Here is a 7,573-nt window from a genome sequence, read left to right as displayed (position 1 = left end):
GCTTCAAAGTGATGCCTTAGGCCCTAGCCTAAGGTCTCGGACATGCTCGGGCCCGGACCCAAAAGAGCCTGCCCCGGGCCGTAGGCGGGCGTCGGGCAGTCCACGAGCCGCAGGCCAATTCTACATTCCTATCAATGTGCATGTTAACATGTCAATGTGAATATTCACATTGTCAACGGGCCAGGCCGGGCCTACCCTGGGCCGCGGGCAAGCTTCAGGCAGCGGGCAAATTTTACACTCCTATCAATGTTAATGTTAACATGTCAATGTGAATATTCACATTGTCACGGGTCGGGCTAAGCCCGGGTAGGGCCAAGCCGGCCTCGGGCTGCGGTCAGGCTTCGGGACGCCCACAGGCTGCGGGCCAATTTTATACTCTTATCAATGTGAATGTTAATATGTCAATGTGAATATTCACATTGTCAACGGGCCGGGTCGGGTCCGTCCTAGGCCGTTGGCCAATTTTATACTCTTATCAATGTGAATGTTAACATGTCAATGTGAATATTCACATTGTCAACAAGCCGGGCCGGGCCCACCCCCGGGCCGCCTACGGGCCGTGGGAGGGTTTCTGGCAGCCACGAGGCACGGGCTAATTTTACACTCCTATCAATGTGAATGTTAACATGTCAATGTAAATATTCACATTGTCAACAGGCCGGGCCGGGCCGGGCCCGCCCCGGGCCGCGGACGGGCTTTTGGCCGCCCATGGGCCGCGGACCAATTTTGTACTCTTATCAATGTGAATGTTCACATGTCAATGTAAATGTTCACATTGTCAACGGGCCGGACTGGGCTCGCCCATGGGCCACGCGCGGGTTTCGCGCCGCCGTGGGACGCGGACCAATTTTACACTCCTATTAATGTGAATGTTAACATGTCAATGTGAATATTCACATTGTCAACGGGCCAGGCCCACCCCGGTTCGACTCGAATTTTTTCGGGCACCCACGAGGATCGACATGGGCCGGGCCCCTACACATTGACGATATGAACATTCACATTGACGGTGTGAACATTCACATTAGGGATATTTTGGTAATTATGTCACTCATATGACTTATTGAAATATAAAAAAATAATGTGAACTAAATGGAATATAAGTAGATGAAAAGGGTATTTTGGTCTTCTTATCTCAAATAAGACCTAATGGAATAGTCAAAAAGAATATGGGTTGGATGGAATAAAGCTCTTAGAAAGTGGATTTATAAAAAAAATAATATACATGCAGTGTAGTATTATTTTTAAACAAAAGTTAAATATATTTTTCAAATCAAATGTTGTAACAATTTATCATGACATTTAGGGACTTTTATTGATAAGTCAATTTTAGAAGTGTTTTAACCCAAGAAGTCCATGAAGGAATTCTTTAACCCATTTAGTCCCATGTATGTATAGTTTAATTCCATAAAGTCCATTTTCTTGATTTACACTATTTTCTTGGACACTTATACCCTTATATTTAATTTTGATACCCTTATAAATATTTTTTCAACGATTAGCAATTTCATGATGTGAACATTCATATTTTAAATTTCACATTTGTAGGAATGTAAATTGGCCCGTGGGCGGCCCGAAACTCGCCCGCGAGCCAGGGTGGGCCCGGCCCGTTGACAATGTGAATATTCACATTGACATGTTAAAATTCACATTAATAGGAGTGTAAAATTGGCCCCCGTCCCGTGGCGGGGCGAAACCCACCCGCGGCCCATGGGCGACCCGGGGCGGGCCCGGTCCGGCCCATTGACAATGTGAATATTCACATTGACATGTTAACATTCACATTGATAAGAGTATAAAATTGGGCCGCGGCCCATGGGCAGCCAAAAGCTCGACCGCAGCCCGGGACGGGCCTGGCCCGGCCTGTTGACAATGTGAATATTCACATTGACATGTTAACATTCACATTGATAGGAGTGTAAAATTAGCCCGCGCCTCGTAGCTGCCCGAAACTTGCCCACGGCCCGTGGGCGGGCCCGGCCCGGCCCGGCCTGTTGACAATGTGAATGTTCACATTGACATGTAAACATTCACATTGATAAGAGTATAAAACTAGACAGCAGCCTAGGGCGGGCCCGACTCGGCCCGGCTCGGCCCGTTGACAATGTGAATATTCACATTGATATGCTAACATTCACATTAATGGGTGTGTAAAATTGGTCCCCGTCCCGTGGGGCCCGAAACCCGCCCGCGGCCCATGGACGGGCCCGGTCCGGCCCATTGACGGGCCCAGTCCGGCCCATTGACAATGTGAATATTCACATTGACATGTTAACATTCACATTGATAAGAGTATAAAATTGGGCCGCAGCCCATGGGCGGCCAAGAGCCCGCCCGCGGCCCGGGGCGGGCCTGGCCCGGCCCGTTGACAATGTGAATATTCACATTGACATGTTAACATTCACAGTGATAAGAGTGTAAAATTGGCCCGCAGTCCGTGGGCGGCTCGAAGCTCGACCGCAGCCCGAGGCGGGCTTGGCCCGACCTGTGACAATGTAAATATTCACATTGACATGTTAACATGCACATTGATAGCACTGTAAAATTAGCCCGCGCCTCGTGGCTGCCGGAAACCCGTCCACGGCCCGTGGGCGGCCCGGGGCGGGCCCGACCCAGCCTGTTGACAATGTGAATATTCACATTGACATATTAACATTCACATTGATAAGAGTGTACAATTGGCCCGTGACCTGTGGGCAGCCCGAAACCCGACCTCGGGCCAGGGCGGGCCCGGCCCGTTGGCAATGTGAATATTCACATTGACATGTTAACATTCACATTGATAGGAGTGTAAAATTGGCCCGCAGCCCGTGGACGGCTCGAAGCCCGATCGCAGCCCGAGGCGGGCTTGACCCGACCCGTGACAATGTGAATATTCACATTGACAAGCTAACATTAACATTGATAGGAGTGTAAAACTTGTCCGCTGCTCGAAGCTCGCCCGCGGCCCGGGGTAGGCCCGAACCAAGCCCGGGCCACCCCGGGCCGCCCATGGGACGCGAGTCAATTTTACACTCTTATCAATGTGAATATTCACATTGTCAATAGGTCGGGCCGGGCCCACCGTGGGCGTGTTTCAGGCAGCCACGGGGCACGGGCTAATGCTACACTCTTATCAATGTGAATGTTAACATGTCAATATAAATATTCACGTTGTCAACGGGCGGGGCCCGAGTCGGCCCGGGGCCGGGCTTCGGGCTGCTCACGGGTCACGGGCTAATTTTACACTCTTATCAATGTTAATGTTAATATGTCAATGTGAATATTCACATTGTCAACGAGCCGGGCTGGGCCCGCCCTAGGCAGCGGGCGGGCTTCGGGCCGCCCACAGGCCACGGGCCAATTTTACACTCCTATCAATGTGAATGTTAATATGTCAATGTGAATATTCACATTGTCAACGGGCCGGACCGGGCTCGCCCCGGGCTGCCCATGGGACGCGAGTCAATTTTACACTCTTATCAATGTAAATGTTAATATGTCAATGTGAATATTCACATTGTCAACAGGCCGGGTCGGGCCCGCCCCGTGCCGCCCACGGGCCGTGGGCTAGTTTCGGGTAGCCACGGGGCGCGGGCTAATTTTATAGTCTTATCAATGTGAATGTTAACATGTCAATGTGAATATTTGCATTATCAACGGGTCGGGCCGGGCCCGCCCAGGGCAGCCCACGAGCCGCAGGCGGGTTTCGCGCCGACCACAGGCCGCGGGCTAATTTTACACTCCTATCAATGTGAATGTTAACATGTCAATGTGAATATTCACATTGTCAACGGGCCGGGCCGGGCCCGCACCGACCCGGGCCCGGGCCTGGGCTTCGGGCTGCCCACGGGTCATGGGCCAATTTTACACTCTTGTCAATGTTAATGTTAATGTTAATATGTCAATGTGAATATTCATATTGTGAACGGGCCGGCCCAGGCCTGCCCCGGGCGACAGGCTGGTTTCGGGCCGCCCACGGGCCGCAGGCCAATTTTACACTCTTATCAATGTGAATGTTAACTTGTCAATGTGAATATTCATATTATCAACAGGCTGGGTCGGGCCTATTTTTTTGGCTTGTGAGCCGCCCCGACCCGACTCGACTCGAATTTTTCTGGGCACCCACGAGGATCGACATGAGCCGGGCCCCTACACATTGACGATATGAACATTTATATTGACGGTGTGAACATTCACATTAAAGGTATTTTGGTAATTATGTCACCCATAGGACTTATTAAAACATAAGAAAATAATGTGAACTACATGGAACATAAGTAGATGAAAATGATATTTTGGTCTTCTTATCGCAAATTGGACCTAATGGAATAGTAAAAAAGAATATGGGTTGGATGGAATAAAGCTCTTAGAAAATGGATTTATCAAAAAAGCTCCCTAACATTTAAGTCAATTCTTTTTGATATATATATTTTTATTATCTTTATTATACTTTATTGATTTAAAAAATGAGTTTAAAATGTAGACTTATATATATTGCATAATTTTATGAGAAAATTACAAATCAGAGTAATTTTTAAAAAATAATTTAAAGCATGTGTAAACATTTATGATTTTAGTAATTAAAATTTATAAATTTTTTCATTCATGTGAATTTTTTATGACTTGCAATTGATTTGTTAATTCCTCTAAATTTATTCCAATTTCGGTTGGTAGCTCGAAATTAGTATGGCTCGAAGGGCCCAACACCAAAACTACTCATTTTCGTTTTTTTTTCTCTCTCTCTCTGAAGAAGAAGAAGAAGAAGGAGGAGCTGGGTGGCTTTCATGAACACATCATCATCATCATCATCAAAAGGAGCTGGGTTTCATCGACATCAACAACATCTTTATCAACATCATCATCATTAACAATTTTTTTTTTTTCCAGATCCAGATCAACTAAAAATATATAAATATATATAGAAAATAGAGTTTGAAATCAACATCGTCATTAACACATCATCATCTTCAGATCCAGATCAACATCATCATCATCTCCAGATCAACATCATCATCTTCTTCAGATCATCATCTCCAGATCAACATCATCATCTCCAGATCCAGATCCAGATCAACTAGAAAAAAAAGAAAAAAAAGTAGAGCCTGAAAGAGGCGATCGGTGATACCATCGGCGCCGCCACCGACAGAGAGAGAGAGAGAGAGGCCTCATTCTCTTCCTCCTCTCTTCTCTTCTCTTCTCTCTCTCGCCTCTTCGCTCTTCTATATTTGAAAGCAAGAAAAAGAAAAAGAAAGAAAAAAAAAAACAGAATACCCAAAACGACATCATTTTAGGTATTTAAGTCACTTTCGGGCCAAATTTCTTGAGCTACAAAGTATTATTTAATTTATTCTGTTTACAACTTTTTTTAAAAATAAATTTTCGGTTAACAAATAAATTTATCAGAGATCTAAAAACCTATGTGACTAGTGATTTACAGGCCAACCACGTGAGATGTGAGAGGACATGACCTTTACTCTCCTAGGTTTTGTTTTTTTTGAGAGGTAGGAGGGAGGAAATTTATAATAAAGAGATTGATAGTGAAGGGATTAAATAAAATTGTATTTGTTTTGATGATAATTGTTAGTGTATGAATTATTAAATTATTTTTATATAAAATAAATATAAAATGATAAAATAAATTAAAAAATACAAAAAACATTAAACATTAATGTTTTAAAAAAAATGTTCAACATGTAAAAAAATTTAAAAAATAAAATAAATAAAATAATAAATTTTACTTAACAAAAAAATAAAAAAATTAAATATTAATATTCAAAAAAAAAAAATACCCAACATGTAAAAAATAAAAAATAAATAAATAAAATTTAATCCAGCGAACTATTTTTCTAATACCAAGTTTTGGAAGCCCATCCGAATCTCCTCCGTAAGGAGATTTATAATCCGGAGCTCACTATCAATCCCCTCCCCATCTCTCAAAACAAACACAATGTTAATAGATCTCACCTCACTACTAATCCCCATTCTCTCTAACTCTCCAAACAAACGGGCCCTAGAAGTTATCGGTTGGTTTAGGAGCAACATAATGTATATGTAATTAGTAGAAGCAGTGAGACTCATAATTTTATCTTGAACAATTAAAAAATATAGGAGGGTGGTTTGTGTTGGTATTCAGAAAAGATAGGAGAATAAATGGCCAGTAATAGACAGAAGGAAAATATTGGGGGCGACACTCCTGCCATTTCTAGTAATGGCCATTGTTTTGTTTTTTTTAAACTCTGTTCTTGGAGTATTGTCTTTCTAAGTCTGGTTTGTGTTGGCTTAGGTTCGACTGCTCTATCAACATTTTTGCTGAACAAGTATAGCTTGGAAGGCTCAAGAAGGTGTAGAGTGATTCAAGCTTTTCACTTGTTTTGTGGTGCCATTGCTGCTTGGGTAGAGGTGTTGATACAGGTTACCTGGGAGGCTCAAGGTCTTAGGAAATGATGAACCAATGATCTCGGATTCAAGGATGCATCATGTTTTTTGGCAGTTGATGATTTGATGCTGTTGTGTTCATATTGATTGGTATTAATTGATGTTAGCATAGGATTGTCTTCTTTCCGTCTTTGAATTGGACTAAATAAAGGGTTTGGTGGGACACTTTTCTTTAGGTGGCAACCTTGGTTTAGTACTAGTATATGATCGAACCTTTTTTTTTTTTTTTTTACCAACTTAATTGGGTTGAAAAGTTTGTGCACTCGACTCTTCTTTATTGATGTTTGTCTCAGTGTTTTTTATACATTATTTTTCACCAAATTTTTTTTCCTTTCCTTGATAAAAAAAAAAGTTCTAGAATAATTCTCTTTTAATTATTAATTTATCTCGAACTATTGACTAGTCACTTCAGCCCACTACTTTCTTTTGAAAATCTAGCCAACTGTTGCATCTTCTCTCTATAAATAAAAAATAAAAAAAAACCCATAGAAGATAATTTTTTTTTTTAGCTGGTACTATTTGAAAGGACAAAATATAATGGAGCAGATTTAAGCCTTGGGCCAGTCTAAATCACTAACACCAAACCCAAATGGCCATCTAACATGGGCCAGATACCAACGTGGGCCAAACCTTTAAGCCCATCTCCATATAAATCATTTTCCCATGTCCTCAAGCACTTGGGTCAAGCATATTGGGATAAGGCTAACCTAGACACGGTACTGAGTTGGACCAAACCCATCAATAGAATCAAAGTGGGTCGAACCCATTCAAAGCCATCCAAATGGGCTAGCCCATCTCTATGAGCAAACTCAGAAAATGCCAAACTAGTGCATGAATGGAACCAAGCTGAGGAACTCCTAAGCAGGCATGGATATTGTGAATGTATGCATGTGTATAATGCCACCTCAGCTAGTTCCCCCCTTTCTAGAATCATGGAATCAGTTGACAGAAGAAACGTGATATGTTATATACATGGTTGCAATGAACACATGACTCCATGTTAAGCACCTTGTGGTCCTCTAATTTGGGCAATGCTAAAGAGAGTCTTGAGGCACCCAAATTCCATGAACCCATCTGGGGGAACAAAACTATGGCCATTACTGGAAATGGCAGGAGTGTCGCCCCCAATGTTTTCCTTCTGTCCGTTACTGGCCAT

This window comes from Camellia sinensis, chromosome 9 (genome assembly GCF_055761805.1).
Source record: "Camellia sinensis isolate YWXY chromosome 9, ASM5576180v1, whole genome shotgun sequence".
NCBI lineage: Eukaryota > Viridiplantae > Streptophyta > Magnoliopsida > Ericales > Theaceae > Camellia > Camellia sinensis.
Note: the sequence above shows the minus strand (reverse complement) of the source record.